This window comes from Leptonychotes weddellii, chromosome 12 (assembly GCF_054177405.1).
Source record: "Leptonychotes weddellii isolate Sample4059 chromosome 12, ASM5417740v2, whole genome shotgun sequence".
NCBI lineage: Eukaryota > Metazoa > Chordata > Mammalia > Carnivora > Phocidae > Leptonychotes > Leptonychotes weddellii.
In genome coordinates this window covers 57267220-57291829 of record NC_138380.1, presented here as the reverse complement: position 1 = coordinate 57291829, position 24610 = coordinate 57267220, and the positions used below count along the sequence as shown (strand labels likewise).

The window sequence follows — 24610 nt, the reverse complement described above, 5'->3', positions numbered from 1 at the left end:
AGATGGTTTTGATGAAATACAATGTTAGTTATTTGGATGCAGATAACAGAAAATTAAAAGTAAAAAAATGGCTGTCTCTAAATAGAAACTCAATCATACATGTTTTGTTTCAGTGTTTTAAAATCTAGACTATGTCAACTACATAGACAAACAACAATTCAGTGTCCCTAAAATTGTAAATTCTAACGTAATAATGAAATGATGAAACAAGCTTAAACAGTTTCATGGAAATACTGTTTCCATTTATTAAAATTTATTTAAAAATATCATGTCCAATAGTTCTCTGTTTGCTTCAGTTTAGAATATACAGGAAGTAGTTTCAGAATTGCCAACCCAAACAACTACAAAAACTAAATCTGCTAAGTTCACTAGTGTTGTTTATGTGTGTTTGGAGGGTGGTAATAACTTACATACAATGAAATGCATAAATGTTAGGTGAATAAATTGATAGTTTTCCAGAAAAGTATGCACTCATGAAACTCCCATTTCTAATAAGATCCGGGACATTTTCATCAATTCCAAGAAGCTGTGCCCTTCCGCAATCAGTCTTCTCAAAGGCACTCATTTTGCTATTCTTTTCAACCTTATGTTAGTTTTGCCTCTTGTAGAATTTCATGTAAATGGTATGTTTAGTTTTTATTTGATATCAGCTGTTTTAATGGGTATGTGAGGGTATCCCACTGTGATTTTAATTTACATTACTCTGTTATATATATATATATCATATACAGGGATGTTGAGTACATTTTCATGCACTCTCTGGCTATTTGCATGTCTTTGAGAACTAATTCTTTTGCCCATTTTTTTTTTTTTTTTAAAGATTGGGTTATATGTTTAGTATTGAGTTGTAGGAGTTTTTAATATATTTTGGATGTAAGTCCTTTTATAAATAAATGTTTTTAAACATATTCTCCTTATTCATGGCTTGCCTATTCATGTCTTTAATGGTATCATTTAAAGAGCAGAAGCTACTAATTTTGCTGAAGTCCAATTAAGCACCTTTTTCTTTTATGATTATTGCTTTTGTTTCCTATCTAAGAATCCTTTGCCTAGGTCCAGGTTACAAAGATTGTCACCTTCATTTTCTTCTAGAAGCTTTATAACTTTAACTTTCATATTGAGATATGTGATCCATTTGAAATTACTTTTTGTTTGTGATCTCAGGTAGAGTTAAGGAAGATTTATTTATTAACTCACGTGGGTTTCCAGTTTTCCAGCACCATCTATTGAGAATGCTTGGCTTTCTACATTAAGTTGCTTTGGTGTCCCTGTTAAAAATCAATTGGCCCATGAGAGATGATGGACTCTGAAAAACAAACTGAGGGTTCTAGAGGGGAGGGGGGTGGGAGGATGGGTTAGCCTGGTGATGGGTATTAAAGAGGGCGCGTTCTGCATGGAGCACTGGGTGTTACGCACAAACAGTGAATCATGGAACACTACATCAAAAACTAATGATGTAATGTATGGTGATTAACATAACAATGAAAAATTAAAAAAAAAATCAGTTGGCTTTTTAAATGTGGGCCCTTTTTGGGCGCTTCGGTGGCTCAGTCGATAAGCATCTGCCATCAGCTCAAGTCATGATCTCTGGGTCCTGGGATGGAGCCCCACATCAGGCTTCCTGCTCAGCAGGGAGTCTGCTTCTCTCTCCCTCTCCCTCTGCCCCTCCCCACGGCTCATTCTCTCTCTCTCAAATAAATAAAATCTTAAAAAAAAAAAAATAAATGTGGGTCCTTTTAAAACTGTATTCTGTTTCATTAAGCTATGTATTTATTCCTATGCCAGTACCAATTGCCTTGATTACTGAAGCCTTATAGTACATTTTTTTGTGCTTGTAGTTCTTTTGCATTTAATACATATGTCAGAAACACTTGTCCATTTTCATTAAAAAAAAAAAAAAAAAAGAAACCTGTATATAATACCATAAAAGGCACAGGCAGCAACAACAACCACAAAAATAGATAAGTTGGATTTTATTCAAAATTAAACTTTTGTGTATCAAAGGACAGTATCAACAGTGAAAAGGCAGCCCCCAAAATTGGAGAAAATATTTGCAAATCATATATCTGATAAGGAATTAATAATTGGGAATGCATAAAGAACTGCAACTCATCAACAAAACAAAAAACATGATTAAAAACTAGCAAAGGACTGGAATAGACATTTCTCCAACAAAGATATACAGCAACCAACAAACACATGAAAAGATCATCAACATCACTCATCATTAGAGAAATTCAAATGATAACCACAAGAGACCACTTCAAACCATTAGAATGGCTATTTAAAAACTAACAAATTAGCAAGTGCTGGTGATGATTTGATGAGATTGGGTCCCTTGTGCACTGTTGATGACATGCACTATAAGGAAAACAGTATAGCAATTCCTCAAAATATTAAAAACAGAATTGCCATATGATCTAGCAGTTCCAGTTCTAGGTATATGTCCAAAAGAATTGAAGGCAGGGACTTAAGACACTGTACATCCGTATTCATAGCAGCATTAGAGGCAATAGCCAAAAGGTGGAAGCAACCCAAGTATCCATTTATGGATGAATGGATAAACAAAATAGGGAATATACATACAATGGAATATTATTCAGCCTTAAAAAGTAAGGAAGTTCTGACCCATGATATAATGTGGATGAACCTTGAAGACCTTATGCTGTTTAAAGGGTACAGTTTCAGTTGGGGAAAATGAAAAGTGGAGATGGATGATGATGATGGTTGCACAGCAGTATAAATGTACTTAATACCATGGCGCCCGGGTGGCTTAGTCAACTGAGTTTGGCTCATGTCATGATCTCAGGGTTGTGAGATGAGCATGGGGCTCTACTCCGGGCATGGAGCCTGCTTAAGATTCTCTCCCTCTCCCTCTGCCCCTCCTTTCCCCCCCACCTCTCAAAAAATATATAAATCTACTCAATGCCTTAGAACTGTGCACTTAAAAATGGTTAAAGGGATAATGTTATGTATATTTAACTACAGTTTTTTTAAGGACCGAAACAGCTTACTGGGATTATGATTAGCTTTTTGTTGAAAACGTGGATGAATTTGGAGGAGCATTAAAATCTTAAACAGTATTCTCTCTCTCTTTTTTTTAACATTTTATTTATTTGAGAGAGGGAGAGAGAGTGAGAACACACAAGCTGGAGGAGGGGCAAGGGAAGAGGGAGAAGCTGACTCCCCGCTGAGTGCGGAGCTTGATATGGGGGCTGGATCCTGACTGAGCCATCTAGGTGCCCCACTTTTTTTTTAATTTATTTTTTTTACTGAAGTATAATTAACATATAGTGTTTTTATATTAGTTTCAGGTGTGCAATTTAATGATTTAACAATTTTATAAATTACTCAGTGTTCATCATGGTAAGTGTACCGTTAATCCTTTATATCTATTCCACTTATCCCCCCACCCACTCCCCCTCTGGCAACCACCATTTTGTTCTCTGTATTTAAGAGTCTGCTTTTTTGTTTTTTCTTTCTCTGCCTTATCATTTGTTTTGTATTTTTTTAAATTCCAAGTATGAGTGAAATCATATGGTATTTGTCTTTCTCTGACTTATTTCACTTAGCACAATACCCATGGTAGGTCCATGGATGGTAGGTCCATCCATATTGTTGAAAATGGCAAGATCTCATTCCTTTTTATGGCTGAGTAATATTCATATTCATTCATTTATATTCATGCATACACACACTACATCTTTACCCATTTATCTGTTGATAGATATTTATTTACTTGGCTTGCTTCCATATCTTGTCTATTGTTAATAATGCTGTAGTACACGTAGGGGTGCATATATCTTATCAAATTAGTGTTTTTGTTTTATCTGGGTAAGTACCCAGCAGTGGAATTACTGGATCATAAGGTAATTCGGTTTTTAATTTTTTGTGGAACCTCCGTACTGTTTTCAGCAGTGTCTGCACCAATTTGCATTCCCACCAACAGTGCATGAGAGTTCCTTTTTCTCCAGAAGTGCTTGCCAGCACTTACTATTTCTTATCTTTTTTATTTTAGCTGTTTTGACTGGTGTGAAGTGATATTTCATTGTTTTGATTTGCATTTCCCTGATGGTGTGTGATGTTGAGCATCTTTTCATGTGTCTGTTGGCCGTTAGTATGTCTTCTTTGGAAAAATGGTCCTCTTCCCATTTTTTAATGAGATTATTTGGTTCTTTGGTGTTAAGTTGTATAAGTTCTTTATATATTTTAGATATTAACCCCTTATCAGATATATTATTTGCAAATATTTTCTCCTATCATGTAGTTTGTCTTACGCTTTTGTTGGTTTCCCTCACTGTATAAAAGCTTTTTATTTTGGTGTAGTCTCAATGGTTTAATTTTGCTTTTGTTTCTCTTGCTTGAGGAGACATATCTAGAAAAACGTTGCTAAGGCTGATGTAAAAGAAATTACTGCCTACGTTTTCTTCTAGGAGATTCATGGTTTTAGGTGTCCCATTTGGGTCTTTAATCCACTTTGAGTTTATTTTTGTGCATAGTGTAAGGAAATGGTCCATTGTTTTTGTTTTTTTTGGTTTTGGTTTTCTTGCATGTAGTTAGTTGTCCCATTTTCCCAGCACCATTTGTTGAAAGGCTATCTTTTCTCCATTGTATATCATGACCTCTTTTTGCAGTTTAATTGACCATTTATGCTTGGGTTTATATCTAGACTCTCTATGTTGTTCCATTGATCTGTGTATCCACTTTTGTGCCAGTACCGTACAGTTTTGATTACTACACCTTTGTAATATAACTTGTACTCTGGAATTGTGATACTCAAGCTTTGTTTTTCCTTCTCAGGATTGCTTTGGCTCTTTGGGGTCTTTCGTGGTTCCATACAAATTTTAGGATTGTTTGTTCTAGTTCTGTGAAAAATGTTGGTATTTTGATAGTGATTGCATTAAATCTGTAGATTGCTTATGGACATTTTTAACAATATTGGTTCTTCTAATCCATGGGCATGAGATATCTTTTCATTTGTGTTGTCTTCAGTTTCTTTCATCAGTGTTTCATAGTTTTCAGAGTACACCTCCTTGGTTAAGTTTATTCCTCTGTATTTTATTATTTTTGGTCAATTGTAAATGGGATTGTTTTCTTAATTTCTCTTTCTGTTCATTATTAGTGTAAAGAAATGCAACTGATAATTATTATTGTAAAGAAATGCAACTGATATATTAATTTTGTATCCTGTGACTTCACTGAAATCATATATGAGTTCTAGTAATTTTTTGGTGGAGTCTTTAGGGTTTTCTATATATAGGATCATCTGCAAATAGTGAAAGTTTTACTTCTTTACCAATTTGGATGCCTTTTATTTCTTTTACTTGTTTGATTGCTGTGGCTAGGACTTCCAGTACTGTGTTGAAGAAGTGACAAGAGTGGACATTCTTGTTCCTGCACGTAGAGGAAAAGCTCACTTTTTCATCATTGATTATGATGTTAGCGGGTTTTTCATATTATGGCCTTTATTATGCTGAGGTATGTTCCCTTTAAGCCTACTTTGTTGAGAACTTTTATCAAGAATGGATGTACCTTGTGAAATGCCTTTTCTGCATCTGTTGAGATGATCATGTGGTTTTTATCCTTTCTCTTGTTAATGTGATGTATCACATTGATTTGTGAAAATTGAACCACCCTTTTATCCCTGAGATAAATCCCACTTTATCCTGGTGATTGATTTTTTTCATGTACTGTTAGATTCAGTTTGGTAATATTTTGTTGAGGATTTTTATATCTATGTTTATCAGAGATATTGACCTGTAGTTTTCTTTTTTTGTTTTTGTCTTTATCTGGTTTTGGTATCAAGGTATTGCTGGCCTCATAGAATGCATTTGGAAGCTTTCGTTCCTCTTCTATTTTTTTGGAATAGTTTGAGAAGAATAGGTATTACCTCTTCTTTTAATGTTTGCTAGAATTCACCTGTGAAGCCATCTGGTCCTGGACTTTTGCTTGCTAGGAGTTTTTTTTATTACCTATTCAATTTCATTGCTAGAAATCAGTCTGTTCAAATTTTCTATTTCTTCCTGATTCAGTTTTGGAATTTATCCATTTTTTTAGGTTATTGAATTTGTAGGCATATATTTTATAATATTCCCTTATAATCCCCTGTATTTCTGTGGTGTTGGTTGTTACTTTTCTTTCATTTCTGATTTTATTTATTTGAGTCTTCCCTCTTGGTCTTTTTTTTTTTTTTTTTTTAATGAATCTGGCTAAAGATTTACAATTTTGTTATCTTTTCAAAGAACCAGCTTCTGATTTCATTGATCTGTTAAAAATTTTTTTTTTTTTTTAGTCTCTATTTCATTTATTTCTGCTCTAATCTTTATTATTTCCTTCCTTCTCCTGGTTTGGGCTTCTTTTGTTCTTTTTCTAGCTCCTTTAGGTGTAAGGTTAGATTGTAAGTTCATTCAATCAACCCCCCCCCCTTGATATCTGATCATCCTAGATACCTGATCAGGTTCCTCATCCTCCACCTTCCCCAAGGGGATGTCTCATCACCTGGGCTAGCTTCAGCAACAATCCTGTTTGGTTGGTTTAGCTAGAATCTCCCCTTCTCTTTGATGTTGCCTCTTAGTGATTTTTCATCCACTGACTCCCACCCTTTTCCTGGGCCATAAATTCCCACTTGCCCATGCTGTACTTAGAGTTGAGCTGCATCTTTCTCTTCCATTGTAAAATCCCATTGCAGTGGTCCCAATATCTACTGGTCCTAAATGAACTATACCATTTTTAACAAGTGTGATTGAATTTTTTTTTTAACAAAGGAACTTCTAATTAAAGATATACTAAAATGAGTCTTGAAATGTGAAGAAATTATTCCATTTTAGTTATTCTTCAACTTGATATTTTTTTTAACATTGGGTATTTTAAAAAGAAGCCTGCTAGATTTATGTGAAGAGCCTAAATTTTATTAAATTTCAGTATTTTTCTACATTTTGGGGGACAGTATTATGTAACAAATGATTAGTTTGAGGATTTGTAGCCATTCAGCTGGGTTTGACGCCTGTTTCTGTTATTATTAACTCTGCCCTTATCTTTCCTGTGGCTTAGTTTCCTTATTTGTAAAATAGCAATAATCACCAATACCTACCCCTTAGGTTGTTGGAGGATTAAATGAGATAAATGCAAGTATAGGGGTTGGCTCAGTTGTTAGGGAATTGTAAATGCTCTCTATATGCAAACAATAACAACAACTGTAATAAAACACTTAAATAATATGTACCAGGCACCATATATATGTAATCACTTAATCCTTATCCTGTGAGCTAAAGAGTATTATTATCTCCATTGAATTGAGGAAACTAAGCCGTAGAGAACCTGAGTAAGTTCCCCAAACTTGCATAGCTTTGGAAACTAGTGGAGCTGATACTCAGATTCAGGCAGTTTGGCTCTAGAGTCTGTGCTGCCTATATAGTCTCAGTATAATTTACATTTCAGCTCCCTGGTTGGATAAAATGTGCCTTTGATAAATGTGTTTGTTGCAGGCTAAATGGTAACAGCCCTTTCAAGATGATCTGATGTTGTGTTTATTTTATAGTTTTCATGATATTCTCTGAGACTTCAGCGCTATAATCTTTATTCTCTTACCATACTATTTACTAAATGCTTTTGAAGTCCCTCTCTCTTTTTTTTTTTTTTTAAGATTTATTTATTTATTTATTTATTTGAGACAGAATGAGCGACAGAGAGCATGAGAGGGAGGAGGGTCAGAGGGAGAAGCAGACTCCCTGCCGAGCAGGGAGCCCGATGCAGGACTCGATCCCCGGACTCCAGGATCATGACCTGAGCCGAAGGCAGTCGCTTAACCAACTGAGCCACCCAGGCGCCCGAAGTCCCTCTCTCTTAAGAACAACATACATCATTGTCCTAATTGTAGATTAAAGAAATTTCTGAATGTGCCAGCACAATGATGTGAAATTTTAGAGAGGTGTATTTGTATTAACCACTAGTTGTGCAAAAAAAAAAAGAAAGAAAGAAAAAAATCACAAGCGTAGTATATTTGCATTTTGTGAATTACATTTGTAGAACAGATATATGTCACCTGTAGTCAGCCTCTTGATTGTGATCTGAGGGTTGTTTGTTTGGAGAGGAGGGGGGTCATGTAAATGAGTGGAACAATGCAAGATAATAGAGATTTCAGTCCTTTGAAATTTAGTAAGCTTAGCAAATAAGACATAATTTTAGAATCTTCATGAAATAAATGTTAATTTGTTCATTAATTGAGAATTTGATTCTTATATCAGCATATTTCATGAAACTTAAATCTCAGAGGCACCTGGGTGGCTCAGTTGTTAAGCATCTGCCTTTGGCTCGGGTCATGATCTCAGGGTCCTGGGATCAAACCCTGCATCGGGCTCCCTGCTCAGCGGGAAGCCTGCTTCTCCCTCTCCCTCTGTAGCTCTCCCTGCTTGTGCTTTTGTCTCTCTCTCTCTCTGTTAAATAAATAAATAAAATCTTAAAATAAATAAATAAATAAAATTTAAAAAAATAAAAATAAAAGAAATACATAAGCTCAGAATTATATAACCCTAGGGAAATCTTGCTCAGGTATTAAAATTGTGTGTGTGTGTGTGTGTGTGTGTGTGTGTATGCCATGCATGTGTTATTTTAGTTAACACTGTGGTAACACTGTGGTATCTGAACAGAAATGATTTTACAACTCTGTTTTATGATTAAGGATAGAGAAGAGAAGCTATGAAACTTCATTTTCCCTCATCTTGTTCACACATTCTCTAGATACAGTATGCATCATTAGTATAACTTTAGTATTCCAATTAATATTGTTGACATATATGGAAAGACTGTTAATAAGGAAAATGAGGATGATAATTTTTCTGTTTATTAAAGGAAGAAATCTCCTTTTTTTTTTTTCAGTGGTAGTGCATTTAATATTTAATTTAATAGGCTTGAAAACTTAAGTAACCAGCCAGGAAGAATGGTAGGAAAGGCACAGAGCTAAAACTGAGAAGTTGGAATTTTAGGTAAGACTTTGCCAGCAAGAGGCTGTGTCACCATGAGGAATGAAGATAACTTCTTTGGGAACTAGTTATTCATAAAACGAGTGGCATATTAAATCAATTTGAAAATCCCCTTTAATTTTCATTCTCTGATTTTATAATAGTGTAGCAATGAAGAAGACACTCAGAAATATTTAGGTGTATGGAATTCTGAAAAATTTACAGCATAAAACTTTCACCAACAGTACTGTTTTTAATTGTATCATTAGCCCATAATATTTTCTTAATTTTAGATTGGGTTATACATTTTATAGATCGTAGCCTACCAAAATATGTGAGTTAATTATAAGGTAGCCACCTTACATTTTTTACTAATTGAGATGTAGGTTTGTGAGAAATGGTTTATGGTAGAAAATGTTTTCTTTTAATCTGAAACATATTTTGTTAATACTCTAAAACAAAAGATAGGTTGAGCTTTTAAATAGGCTGAAGTATATTTGTACATAAAAATAACATTATCTAAGTACTTATAGCAGGTTTCATATTTACTCTTCCTTTATATCTCCTAATTGTTTTACATATATGATATATAGTTTCTTTTCATTTTAATTAAGATTTTTTTAAGTTCTTAATTCATTTTAATCCTTTTTGTGAAACAGTTTCAAGGAGCAATTATACTTATCCTCAACTGGAATGATTTAAGATTATCAATTTCTGAATTAACTCTTCCCACTATAGTGCACTTAATAGGATTTAAAGCTAAATATGTATACCTTTATAAAGCAAACTCCCATTTGGAGTTTCCTCTAATTCTGGTCTCCCTATTTAGGCTGCCAGGTATAATTAAGAAAATACACAATCAAGAATGACATTATGAGATGACTTGGTAGCTGACTTTCACCATTGCACATAAACAGCACAGTTATTCTAAATCTGTGTATCACTTTCAGCCAGATAAACACTAAAATCACTGCAGTGTGCTTTCCTGAAAATGCCATAATCCTTCAAATGCCACATTAAACCGAGAGAGAAAATCATCAGTATTGCCTGCACAGTTATGTAGAAGGATGAGCCATGAACCAAGTGAAAAGATGTTCTGGAAGAACAGTAACCTTTCCCTTGATGTGTGCATTTCCCATTACATTTTTGACACAAAATGTTGCAAAATGATTTAATGGTGGCATTTTGTTTTGCTGACTCTTTTTTTTCATTAAAAAAGAAACCAAAGCTGGGATAGAAATGTAGGGGAAGGGTGACCAAGCACTGAATTCTATTATAGAAGTCTCTTTTCAAAATAAATTAAAAAAAAATATTTTAGGAGCATCGCTTTTCCCCCTTTACATTGTATATAAACTGTGATATACAAATCATTTAGTTCTGTTATATCTGCAAAAGGATGGCTTGTTTATTCTTTAAAGTTAATCCCTCCATTGTGCACTTCCTATTCTTTTTTCATCTTAGTAACACTTGATCCTAAATGGCCTGTCAATAAATCAGGAAATCTTTGTTTAGGAAATGCATTATGTCTCATTTATACATGTAACCCAGAACGTGTCCTTTTTATTATCACTTTGCATGTATATTACTCAAGCTGCTTATACAAGGAAACAAAGTATGAATAGATTCAGTGGTCTAAAACATCAGTGCCTGCCTGGAGCCTGGGTGGTTCAGTTGGTTAAGCATCTGACTCTTGATTTCTGCTGGGGTCATGAACTCAGGGTCAGTCTAGTCCAGCTCCACCTTGGCTCTGCACTAGTGTGGAGTCGGCTTGAGATTCTCTCTCCCTCCCCTTTTGCCCCTCACCCCAGCTCACACTCTCACTGTAAAATAAAAAATAATAAAAAATAAAAGATCAATGTTTTTTAACTTTGAGAGGATACATTTCTAGTGGGACTTAAGTTATAAAGTTGTCCCACATAAAATTAGTACAAAGCTTATTTGCATCTATGAAAACATGCCAAGAAAGAGAAAGTAACTTCCAATTTTAGTATATGTGCTGCCGAAGCAAGCACAAGAAAGAGAAAGTAACTTACCAAAATACAGTTTGTAAGACTTTTGCGGCATTGGATTTTCAGTTTTAGTGTTGATATGGAGTGCTTGGATATGGGCCCAGTCACACAGTTATTTAAAAAACAAAAATAAAAAACTTGAGAATTTATTTGGTACATGCACATTTCTTAGTAGCTCATGTTTTTTAAAAATGCATCAAATAGTGTTTAAACATTACTTTAATTCTCACTACTCCCAGGATTATAGGAATATTCATAAAAGGTGCAGTATCAATTAAAAGAATGTAAATTTAATGTGAACTTTCTCAGTCCGTATGCTGTCTGTTCCCTTTTATCCAACTGAGTAACTCAGTAGGAGACTTCATTGCTGTCTTTGAGCTCTGTACGTGTAGATTAGATTTAGTTTCCTTTTTAAAAAAAAAAAAAGATTTTATTTATTAGAATGAGAGAGAGAGCACAAGAGGTGGGGGTGGGAGAGGGAGAAGCAGACTCCCCGCCGAGCAGGGAGCCCGACTCAGGACTCGATCCCAGGACTCCAGGATCATGACCTGAGCCGAAGGCAGTCGCTCAACCAACTGAGCCACCCAGGCGCCCTAGATTTAGTTTCCTATCAAACATTAACTCTGCTGTTTTTTCTTCCAAATGTCTCAAAACGTAGAGTTTACATTGAGTTCAACAATTCTTTATCTTAATTTTATCTTATTTAATTTTTTGCTAACAGCAGTTAATCTAGATCAAAAGAACTAATCAGGACAATATGCCGTATGTATATATATCCCCATGCTTTTAACGAAAAGTGACTGAAGGCCTTTGTTAGTGATATAATTCAAGTATATCCTACTGAACAAGTACCTTTCTTTTCCTCCCTTCCTCCCTTTTCCCCTTTCCTCCTTCTGTCCCTCTCTCTCTCTCTTCCTCTCTCCCCCTCTCCTCTTCACCCCCTTAAAACTGTCATGATCAGAAAGCCACAGAAATTTGTTATAGAGGAAGAATCTGTTTTCTCAAGAATTTTACATAATGGGAACTCTTAGTATAGGATTACCCAGTGAGATGATTGTCAAAAATGAGTGGTATCCAGTAAAAGCAATGGGGCTATACAAGATTGGGTAGGTTTAAGCAAGTAGGGAAGAAAGGAGCAAGGCATTGCATAGAGAAGAGAGGCTCTGTGACCATAGCCAGAAGATGGGAAGTTCTTTTATGGCAGTAGGTAGATTCAAGCAGAGATCTACGAGAATTATTTGACCTGGAGAATTATTTGACCTGAAACAGCACAATGTGTGGTGGTTTTCTTGGATTCTAACTTTACATAAGTAAGATATACAAGGACATTTTATATGACACTATTTTCAAACTATTACTGTTTGCTAAAAATTTAATTAAAATAATTATAAAACTTAAACTACAAAATGTTCACGAAGAAAATGAATACACACACACATGTATATATAACATATATATTTTGGGAAAAATAAAACCAATAGTAAAACAAATGGTTTGGAATATACAGATAGCTTTTTAAGAGTTATTAATGGCATACTGGATTAGAACACATTTATTAACTTATTAGATTGATTTTTTTAAGTACCAAAGCAATATATGTTGTTTGTAACCATGTAAATAACAAATCTATAGAGGAATGTTATTTTCTCCTTACTTAACTCTAAACCCCACTCCTTTGATGGAACATATTAAGTTTCATGTATAATCATCCATACTTCTTTCTTCTAAGTACAAATAATATTCAGGGCCCATTGGCTAACATCCTCCCCCACCCTGCAACCTTTCTCTCCCTTTTAAATTTATAGTAGGCTTTACTCTGACACCTGCTTTTTTTTTTTTTAACTTGAGAACACATAAAGGACTTTTTTCAATAAAAATAGAACTAAACCAGTTTTTAAATAGCTACAAATTATAAGTGGATGTGCCATGATTTATTGTGATATTTCTCTATTGGTAGAATTTTTTTCTGTTTGATTTCTGTTTGAAGTGAGTTTGCTTGACCAAAGAATATGTTTATTATACATACATATACATACATGTAGTGTGTGTGTGCTTTACATTTTAATAGATACAGTTATTTCATTACTCATTAGACACGAATGTGTGAGAATATCATCACATAGATTTTTAACAATCCACTGGATAGAAATTGGCATTTGATTGTATATTGTGACTACCTATGAGACTGAGAATTGATCACATATTGATTAGCCATTAGCCATCTGGGTTTTCTCATCCATGTGTTGTCTTTCCATTTCCTGTGCCTCTTTATCTATTAGGTATTTTCGTTTTTTAAAATGAGTTTATCACATGTCTTTGTATAAGTTGCAAATACTTTCTTTCAGGTTTTTTTTTTTTTTTTGTATGTATGTGCTTTGTTTGCTAATGGTACTTTTTGCCAAATCAGAATTTTAATTCTTTATGTTGTAATATTTATGTCTGAAAAAAACTAATCTGACATGTTAGCATGAAATGGCCATCTAATATATCATACATTACTTAGCAGGCACCACTTATTATTTGTCTTTGCCTTGTAGATCCCCTGTGTGAAGTTTTGCTTCAAATATTTTTAAAGATCTGCTGAAATACTGTGCTACTTAAGAATAATTTTTACTTTACGTTTTGATGTTAGCCTAATATAAAAATGTTCTTTTGATTTAAAAACATAATTTGTTAGCTTTCATTTGTTAGCTTTCAGACTCTATTCTAAATTAAAATAAATTTAATAAATTTCATTTACTAAATTTTATTTATGAAAATTAAATTTTAAAGCATGTTGAAGCTACTCGTTAATGTTTTAACCTTTTGTATAGTGTTTGGTATCTTAAGTTGAATATATGTTTGGTAATTGATTCCTAAGGCAAAAATTATTTGTGTTGAAGAAGTCACGGGTGAACTTCAAATGCTAAATTTAATGGCCTTTTTATTTTTTAGGTACTCGTTGCATTTGGTCTCATTTCAGCATATAACATTAGTGACCAACCTTACTTCTTAAAACTTTTGGTTTTTATATGCAGTGTTTTTTTCTAGTTCTCAGTAGCAATATAGTGGTTAAAATGCTTGAATTTTGGAACCAAGTAATTTGAGTTCAAATCTTCCCCCAACACTATGAGTTGTGACTTTGATTTGGTTTTATAATTTCTGTGCTTTAGTTTCTTCATTTGTAAACTGTGAATAACAACTATTTCTCTCTCATAGAATTGCTATGAGGATTAAATGAATGAAAACATATAGTGATTATATACCTTCATTACCTCTCTCCTAATCTGTTGCAGTAATAAGCACCTTCATTAGTTTGAATGTCTGTAGACTTTATCCAGTTGTCTGAATGAATTTGTTCATGTACTTGAATTTGTCCAGCAACTTCCTGTTTCTTGCAAGGTAAATCAAGTTTATATCATGGCTTATAAGGTCCTCCAAACCTGACCTTAGTTTAATTTTTATCTTCATTTCTTGTTATTTACAGCTCCAGGTCACATCTGTTCAAACCATTGCAGGCTATTTCTCCTTATTAAAACTTTCCTGTTACTTTCATGCAATCTTCCTTTTACTTTATGTTGTATTCTCTTACCTAATAGTACCTCCCCTTTTTCTCTGGAATGAGGGTTTCTCACTTGCTTATATTTAGTCTATATGTCTTGGTCAATCCATGATTCCTAGTGTGTAAATACTATACCTAAAAAATTAAAGCAAATTAGTTTTAATAGTCCCAATCCCAAGCTCAGTGCTGATCACATAGTATGCCCTTTACACATCTGAAGAGAGTAAGAATCTATAGATTTTAATTAAGGTGGCTCTTATTTAAAATTTTAAAAGTGACAGTCATCAGATAGTAGTGGGAACTTGGCTTAGTTATTTTTATATACAAAACACTGAAGCCGGGGAGCCTGGGTCTTTAGGCGTCTGCCTTCAGCTCTGGTCATGATCCCGGGGTCCTGGGATCGAGCCTCGTGGCAGACTCTGTGTTCAGCAGGGAGCCTGCTTCCCCCTCTCCCACTCCCCCTGCTTGTGTTCCCTCTCTCACCATCTCTCTCAAATAAATGAATAGAATCTTTAAAAACAAAAACAAAAACACTGAAGCCTTGTTTAGATTGGGATGGTAGTTTCTGTCATCATTTGTTTTAATATAATTTGTGTAGTAATTCAGTTAATTTTTTTTCATGGCTATATTGTTCTATGAGTTAAGTATATTTTAAAATTCCTAGATGAATTTTATTACCCTTAATATTCATGTTGTGTTTCTAAAGTACCTATTTCATTGAAATCTAAAGTATCTTTAATCTGAAAATATGTGTTACCATTACTTTTTGCTGATTTTTAACTGCTTGAGTAATATAGAGTCAGGTAAGTTAGGTCTGACTATATCTTTATCTAGTTTGATCAGAATAGAGGAATAAAGCTAGATAATTTGTTTTGTAATGTGTAACTGGGTCTCCGTTTTACACTTTTTTTTGCTTATTATTTATGTTATATTTATCATATGTGTTACATATCCATATGTTATAAACCTCAGAACAAAGTATCTAAAGAAATTTGTTAACAGATTGAGAACTTCTAATTTCGCTTTCTGGAGTAATTCCATGGCAATAGAAAGCATGTGTTTTTTTTGTTTTTGTTTTTTTCAGGTCTGTTTGGTTTATTTTGTTGATACAGGTACTTTGATATAATACCATATTCTTTTACTTCACTGCAGTGATTGGCTTCTAAGGAGTATTTACCTGTACAGTTATTTCTTTCAGTGGCTCTTGCTTACATGAATTATATCTAGCAGCTATCTATATAACTCCCAGCACCCTTTATGTTTGTAGCTTCATTAATTTATGTGTGTATGTATAAGACTCTAACTCTAGCACTCTTTTCTGGTATCAGGTAAGCATTTTAAATATGTAAGATGAAAATCAACTATGAATAATTTAGGAAAATAATGATGATTTCCAGAAGTTGAATGGAGGCAAAAAGAATAAAATAAAACATATATCTTTAAACTAGCAAAGATTATAAATCACCCAGAATTATTTGTAGGACATAATTTTGTAAGTTTTAACTTATGGTAGAATACTGCTTACTTCCTTCAGTATAAAATTTAACTTTATAAGATTGTCATTATTATCAACTTCAGAAGGAAATTTTTTATTGGCCACACACACACGTGCACATGTATACACACAGCCTATTTCTTAACATGTATAATTTACAAATTGTCAAATGCCAAACAGTAACAACTGATGCAGGTAACACCATATTTCTGATTTTCTGGCATATAAAAAATATCTTTTATAAATTAAGTGTATTTCATATATTATTCCACACTATTTCATTTTAAGGGGAAAAATCAATTCTTTTACTGCTTTGGCTGTGTTAATTACATAAATATTCTTACCTTTCATCGTAATAATCTTCCTCCTCAGAATTTATCACAAAGAAATACTCAAAGAAAAAAAGCTATATAAAAGAACATTTTTATAGTAGGAAAAAATTTCACCCCCAAAACACACAAATCCCCAAATAAAAAGAGTTTACACATGGTATATAGGAGGTGGATGATAAATTGCAAATCAGGATAATAAAAATATCATTTATCTTTGATTACAATGTAATTACATAGGAATGAAGAAACCTATTTTAGAATGTAAGTATATGCCACTAAATTGTTACATACAGATAGCTAGAGATTGGAAGGGAATAAAAAATAAAAAGGGTGTTTATTTAGTATGGTAGGATTATGAGTAAAACAGTAAAAATTTTTTACAAAATTTCAAGTTAATTACATGAATTTAATGTTTAAACAGAGCCCTATTTGACACACATACAAAAAGGCTAATTAAATATAAAAACATGGCTATGATCAGTTGACCATGGCTCAAAACCTAGGTTTAAAATAGGCTTAAAAACCTAACAAAAACCTTTGCTCAGAAATTACCACTTCCTAGGGAAAATTTTATTCAAATGAAATAAACATCAAATTTCCTCTCCCACTACTAAGGGTAGACTAAATAGGTTTTTATACTATGTGTCTAAGTTTTTATACACATAGTTTCAGTATAGAAATAAAACGCTAAATAGACTGAGGTATAAACAATTTATTGATTCGTATATAAGTATATATTTCTTGACATACCTAATCATTATAAATTAGGCCCCCAGTGTTGTCTGGCAGTCCTTTCATGTTTTCCAAGTCAACTTGAACATTCATTGCTGACAACACCTATTTCCAGTCTCCTTATGCACCTCATCTTAACACCTCTTCTCTTTTTCTTCATGTTTAACCAGTGACCTCATCTCCTGCTTCACATAGAAAACACAAACCATCAGACAGAAAGGCACAAACTTTCTGATATGTAACCTGTAACTTACCTGTAAATGTATTGATATCTATAGGCATCTCTTCCATCACCCTTATCTCTCCTCTTTTAATAACAGTACAGCCAGAAAAGGTGGTCCTTTTTCCTTTTGAATGTAATATTTCAACTAGTGCCCTGGATCCCATTCTCCTTGACTCAGTATTTCCTACTCCTCTATCTTCAACTTGTTCTTCTCCATTGATTACTTTCCTCAGCTTTCAAGACATGGCATTCCCCTAGGTATTCTATCTCTCTGGATAGTCCTTTTATAGACTGCTCTCCCTCTGCCTTCCCTGCTCATGTTAGTGTTCCTTTACATTCTGTCCCATATCCTTTTTTCATTCTACAGAGTCCCTTGTGATTTCATCTTTGATACATCATTAGTTTTCCCATTAATGCAGTGTTCTTTTTTTTTTTAATTGAATTATAGTTGACACACAATATTACATTAGTTTCGGGTGTACGTCATAGTGATTGGACAAGTCTATACATTATACTATGCTCACCACAGATGTAGCTACCATCTGTCACCATACAGTGCTATTGTAGTATCATTGATTATATTCTCTGTGTTGTACCTTTATCCCCCGTGACTGATTTATTCCATAACTGGAATCTCCCACTCTCTTTCAGCCATTTTGCCTGTCCTCCTACCACTCATCCTTTTTGGCAACCATCAGTTTGTTCTCCATATTTAAGAGGTAGTTTCTGCTTTCTGTTTATTTATTTTTTAGATTCTACATATAAATAATGAAATTGTATGGTAATTTTCTTTCTCTGACTTAATCTCACTTAGCAGAATACCCTCTAGGTTCATCCATGTTGTTGCAAATGGCAAGATTTCAACCTTTTTTATGCCTAATACTCCATTGTGTGTGTATATATGTATATATATGTGTATATATATACACACCACATCCATTCATCCATCAGTGGACACTTGTATTGCTTCCGTATCTTGGCTGTTGTAAACAATGCTCCAATAGACATGGATCCATATATCTTTTTGAATTAGTTTTTTCATTTTCTTAGGGTAAATATCCAGTAGTGGGATTATTGGATCATCTGGTATTTTCTATATTTACTTCTAGCCAGACTCTGTCTACTTAGTCTCTGACTGGTATAGCCAGTCACACACATCTCCATTGCAATCTGTATCTTCTATATCTATGCCTTCATTTTGCATCTTCACATCAAAACTTTTGCAACTGCTTCAGTTTTGGCCTTTCTCTTGTCATGTGTGAACTTTTGCAGTTAACTTTCTAAAATTTCTCTCTCCTAATAGCTTCCTTTTCCTCCAGTTAATGCATCCACAGCTCTCTTTCTGTTTCACATGCTTATGTTATTCATTTGCTTACGTACTTTCAGAGGATCTCCAGGAAACTGTCTAGACCCCTGTCGTTTATCCACAAGTGCCCTTTACTCCAGTCATACCAATACAATATGGCTTTTCTGACATAACTCTTTTAAAAAAGTCCTCTGTTATTTCTTCTGCCTCAAATTTTATTCCACATATTCTCTGCCTGATCAATTCCAACTTACCTTTTAACACTTGTTTTAATCTTTTGTTAATCTTTTTTATTTATCTTTTACTTAACCCTCTCTCTCCTACTTCTCAAAGATTGTCTCTTACTACATTAGCAGCTTATGCAGGCTTCTGTGATAATACTTGTCACCCTGTACTGAATCTTTCTTGGAGTCTTATGCTTTTGTTCAACTGACTCCTTCATCAGACTGTGAACTTAATGAGTTTTATTTATCTTTATATCTCAAGAGCTAGGATAAAACTTCACATGCTGTAATCTTTCAGTAATTTTTTTGAATGGATGGTTTATAAAAGACACTTGGTTAGTGTGGGTTACACTTAGAACCCAGATCTCTTGACTTCACTGTTCATTATCATACTGTTTCTATAGGTTCTATGTTATTAAGTTCTTAAAAAAATTTTACTCTCTTTAGAGACTGTTATAGTGCAGTTTTATCTTTTGCATGCCCTGTCAACAATTTCCTTTTTTAAATGAATTGTGTGTGCTTTTTAACACTTTTATTCTAGTGTTTTGACTGTTCGTCATTTTGGAGAATACTGCTTCTTCCGTATTAACTGTAGAAGTCTCTTCATTGTTTAAATACTTGAAATAATAAACCTTTTGCGGTGTCATGTCACTGTGTGTCATTGGGTTTCCACATATCCCTTCTATGACGACAGCTACTTTCTGTAACATTTTATGCAGTTAATCTGATCACTTCAGTATAATTGGTTAACCAATTCTTGATACATTTCTTGAGTTTTAATAATCACAGTCACATTTTTTAAAATTCTGCACCCATCTTAGTAGTAGTAGTATATCCCCTATATAAAACTGTTCACTTAATAAATTTCCTAGACCTTCTTGTTTTGATGTTTGGCTCTCTTAAATTCTTGCAAAAAAATTTTTGGTAACAGTGTGTGATTTATTGCTATTAGTCATGTTAATCTGCAGGCACATTTTTCAGTCTCACTAAGCCTCTTTTTTTGTGTTGGTAAATAAGAAAAATAACTCTTATGACATATATATATATGTGTATATATGTATATAATACAACATTGCTCCCTTTGTACTTCATTACTTAACCTGCACTAGTCTAAAGAATTACATTTCACATTAAATTGTCTTCATCTTGTTATTTTTATCAGCTTCAATTTTGATTTACACTTTGTTAGTAGAACTAGAATTAGAAACTAAAACACAAGTAAGTGAAATGACTTACCAAATTTTCAAAAGATTTATTTGCTGTTAAATTTGGATTTTTCTCTTTAAAACCCTGCATATTTTTTTTAAAAAAAAAAGGTTCTTGCGATCTTGATTCCCTTGAATGTAGTCTTTTCTGAAAATTAACCTATCAATTCCAGAATTTATTCTCTCTCTCCAAAACAATACCTCTTTCATTTTCCCACGTTGGTTATTATTATATTTAATTCTGTCCTAGAAAAGATTACACTGCTTCTTAACCAAAGTTGTTTTTTTTGTTTTGTTTTGTTTTGTTGTACCCTTACTTTAGTTCTTTGGTGAAAGAGAGAGGAAGAAATTTAGAAAAAAAAAAAAAAAGTGAATTACCCAGTTTCTTCAGCTTCCCTTCCATAGATACTATATCAGTTATTTAATTCTTCATGGTGTTCTTTGAACCTTATCTGAATACTCCATGGTTTCTTTAAAAGGTAAAATTCAGAATTCTGGAAACTTTTTTTTTTAATGAGGTACTTTATGTATGTATGTATGTATGTATGTATGTATGTATTCCTAAAATACTTAGGCCTAAGTTTGAGGAAAGTATTAATGGCTAAAAGAACAAATCAGAATGGTTGAGTGTTCATTATCATACTGTTTCTATAGGTTCTATGTTATTAAGTTCTTAAAAAAATTACCTTGTGAATATACTATTAAAAATGTGACTGCATAATGTTGACTTAGTGTAAAATTTTAGTTCATGCATTCTGTGTGTATATGTGATTTTTTAGTATAAAGATAATACATGAAACCAAGGATCCTGAGTGTGATTTAGTTCATAAATAGGCAACCATTTGAGCACTTGAGAATTGATAGATTGAACTACATAAAAGTAACTCTTTAAGTATGTTCTTTCCAAATAATAGCAAGTGGAGGAGGAGTTCTGCTTTGAAAGAAACTGTTAGACATTCCCTGTAATTGCTCAGTAAATCAGATAGACACAGACAGCTGCACAAGGAAGATAGGCCTAGGAAAGACTAAATCAATGGGATTCAGTCACATCCAAGTGAAATTACATCAGTCAGTAACTTTCCTTTGAAGTGACTGAAATCTTCCAGACCCAAATTTCTCTTGTTAGGTACTTATTTATGTAATTTGTTAAGGAATTGAAAAATTACCTAGTTATATTAAGGACCTTGTTGTGACATGGCCTGTAAATGTAGATCTTTTTTAAAAGGAAAGTTGAGTTTCATTTCTTTGACTGCAGTCTTTTGAAGCTTTCATTTATAAATAAATTATGAAATCTATTTTTTCTTTATTTTTTTAAATAAGATTCCTGTGTTTAGTCTCAGATTTATTTTCTAATCTGTCTTCTATTTATTAAGGATATTAAAACCCATTCATTTATTCATCCATCAAATTGTTATTATGGAGCTTATATAAGAGACATAAGAATTTAGAGGATCATGGAAATATTCCTGAAAGGATAACTGACTAACCCAATTGACTGACTTTAAGATAACTAATTGGAAAGAATGGTGATACTACTAGTAACAGCAAAATGAGTGGCCATCTTTAATTTTTGGATACAAATACAACAGATGAATGGTATCATAGGGGATTGTGAGGTTCCTTTTTAGGAGTGTTGATTAGAAATTTTCAGAATGTATTTAAAGTTATGAGATTATAAATAATAGAGAAGAATCAAACTCGGGAAATAGATTTGGTAACTGTTACAGATTTGTTCTATACAACTCAAGTATCCAATCCTAACTTTACTACCTTTACTTTTAAGTAAATGACTGTGTCTCTGAATGGATACTGAAGGGCTAGCAGGAAATCATGTTCTGTTAAGAATGGAGGAACTGAAAGAATTGGATATAGGTGTCCTTGGTTTAGTTGGGCCACAGGCTGAGTCCAGAGAAATTTTTTTTTTTTTTTTAAGATTTTATTTATTTATTTGACAGAGAGAGACACAGCGAGAGAAGGAACACAAGCAGGGGGAGTGGGAGAGGGAGAAGCAGGCTTCCCGCTGAGCTGGGAGCCCGATGCAGGGCTCGATCCCAGGACCCTGAGATCATGACCTGAGCTGAAGGCAGACGCGTAACGACTGAGCCACCCAGGCGCCCCCGAGTCCAGAGAAATTTAACTGCCAAGTAGGAAATACTCAAGATGAGGTGATGTGGTACTCTGTGCGGTTTTTATATATTTTTTTAAAGATTTTATTTATTTATTTGAGAGAGAGAATGAGAGAGAGAGAGCATGAGAAGGGGGAGGGTCAGAGGGAGAAGCAGACTCTCCGCTGAGCAGGGAGCCCGATGTGGGACTCGATCCCAGGACTCCGGGATCATGACCTGAACTGAAGGCAGTCGCTTAACCAGCCGAGCCACCCAGGCGCCCCCTCTGGGGTTTTTAAAAATTTGTTTTAGTGACCAAAATATCTCCATGTAAATAAAACTTATCTTCGAATAGTTGAATGTCAGCTGGTCCATCTTAAGTAAAGTTGTCAAATATTTGTAATTTGTCTCCTACCCTCTTTATTATTATTATTATTATTAATTTAACTTCCTTTCCGTGCATCTTTGTGTTTCCTTCATACCAGCTATATTTGCTCTACTTTAAGTGGAAGTTCTTAATCTGGCAGGATTATGAAGCCACAGAATTTTGTTTTGGGTGTCCTAGGGTGGTGCCCCAAAATTTGTATTTATAACAAGATCTCAATTAATGCTGATTCTGATGGTTTGGGAATACTTTGAGAACCACTGTTTTATTCCAGAAATCCTTTTAGCTGAAGCTAAAGATTGTGGTTATAAGTTTGTTAGGGATGCAAATCACCTTTGGAAAGAATTACCAAAAACAACCAAGCAAAAAGAAAAATCCCACTCTTGGAGATTCTGAATCAGTAGATTGTAAATCTGTGGAGTCGAATTTGGGCCTCTGTGGTTTTATAAAACTTTACAGGTACTAGCTTCCTAATAGTACCTATGCCAGTTCCCTCTCTGGCCCGTAGATTCGCCCTTTGATTGTACTAAGTTCTAACTGTTTGGGGAAGATTTTAGAAAAGCATTCATTCAGCAAATAATTCTTCTGTTTCCCCTTTGTACCAGATGCTGGACTTAGTTCCAGAAATTCAGAGGTGAATAGGGGCGCCTGAGTGGCTCAGTCCATTGAGCATCTGACTCTTGATTTCAGCTCAGGTCATGATCTCAGGGTTGTGAGATCGAGCCCTGCACCAGGCTCCGTGCTGGGTGGAGCCTGCTTGAGATTTCTCTCTCTCCCTCTCCCTCTATCCCCCCCTTCCCCTGCCTCTATCTCTCTCTCACCAAAAACAAAACAAACAAACAAAACAGAGTTGAACAACATAGACATGGTACCTCAGAGTTTAAACACCCCCTGCCTTTTTTTGCATATGCTCACATATTTACTGATCCAACCCAAATGATTTGGCTTTCTTAAAGTCTTTATACTGGAGCTATGTTTATGTAGGGACCTCATAAGACCAGGAGTTCCATTCTCTCCTTGTTGAACCTGATCATTGACTTTTAGAGCCTTTAGGGAGGAAACACAGTTCTCTTGGCCAAAATAGTGTTATAAAAAGCATATTTTGGGGTCGCCTGGGTGGCTCAGTCGTTAAGCATCTGCCTTTGGCTCAGGTCATGATCCCAGGGTCCTGGGATTGAGCCCTGCATCGGGCTCCCTGCTCGGCGGGAAGCCTGCTTCTCCCTCTCCCACTCCCCCTGCTTGTGTTCCCTCTCTCACTGTGTCTCTCTATTTCAAATAAATAAATAAAATCTTAAAAAAAATAAAAAGCATATTTTGTATGATTTCAATTCTTTCTAATTCATTGAGGTTTATTTTATGGCCCAGAATATGGACTGTCTTGTTCTGTGTGCAATTGAAAAGAGTATATTCATCACTCGTTGAATGGAATGTCCTATAAAAATAGGTTAATACATTGTTCAGGTGTTTTTATACATATTTATTTTCTATCTATTTGTACTATTAATTACTAAGAGAAGAGTATTAAAGTTTCTGGCTATAATGTAGATTTGTATATATCACCTTTCAGTTTTATTAGTATTTGCCTTATACATTATTTCTTCTTAGTGAATTGACCCCTTTATCAATGTAATGTCCCTTTTAATCTCTGGTAACATTCTTTTTCTGAAACTTACTTTGTCTGATGTTACTGTAGGCAGTAGGTCTGATGTTACTGTAGGTTACTGATTGCTGTTTGCATGGTATATCTTTTACCCTTTTTTACTTTTAACTATCTTTATCTTTATTTGCCTTATACATTATTTCTTCTTAGTGAATTGACCCCTTTATCAATGTAATGTCCCTTTTAATCTCTGGTAACATTCTTTTTCTGAAACTTTTTTTTTTTTTTTTAATTTTATTTTTTTATTTTTTTTTTATTCTTATGTTAATCCCCATACATTACATCATTAGTTCTAGATGAAGTGTTCCATGATTCATTGTTCGTGCACAACACCCAGTGCTCCATGCAGAACGTGCCCTCCTCAACACCCACCACCAGGCCAACCCATCCTCCCACCCCCCTCCCCTCTAGAACCCTCAGTTTGTTTTTCAGAGTC

General features: G+C 34.1%; 1 protein-coding gene across 7 annotated transcripts in view; it reads left to right on the top strand.

Moving 5' to 3' along the window:
• Positions 1–24610, top strand: part of PHF14 (PHD finger protein 14) — a 195611-nt gene that overhangs the window by 102057 nt on the left and 68944 nt on the right. The window lies entirely within an intron of this gene.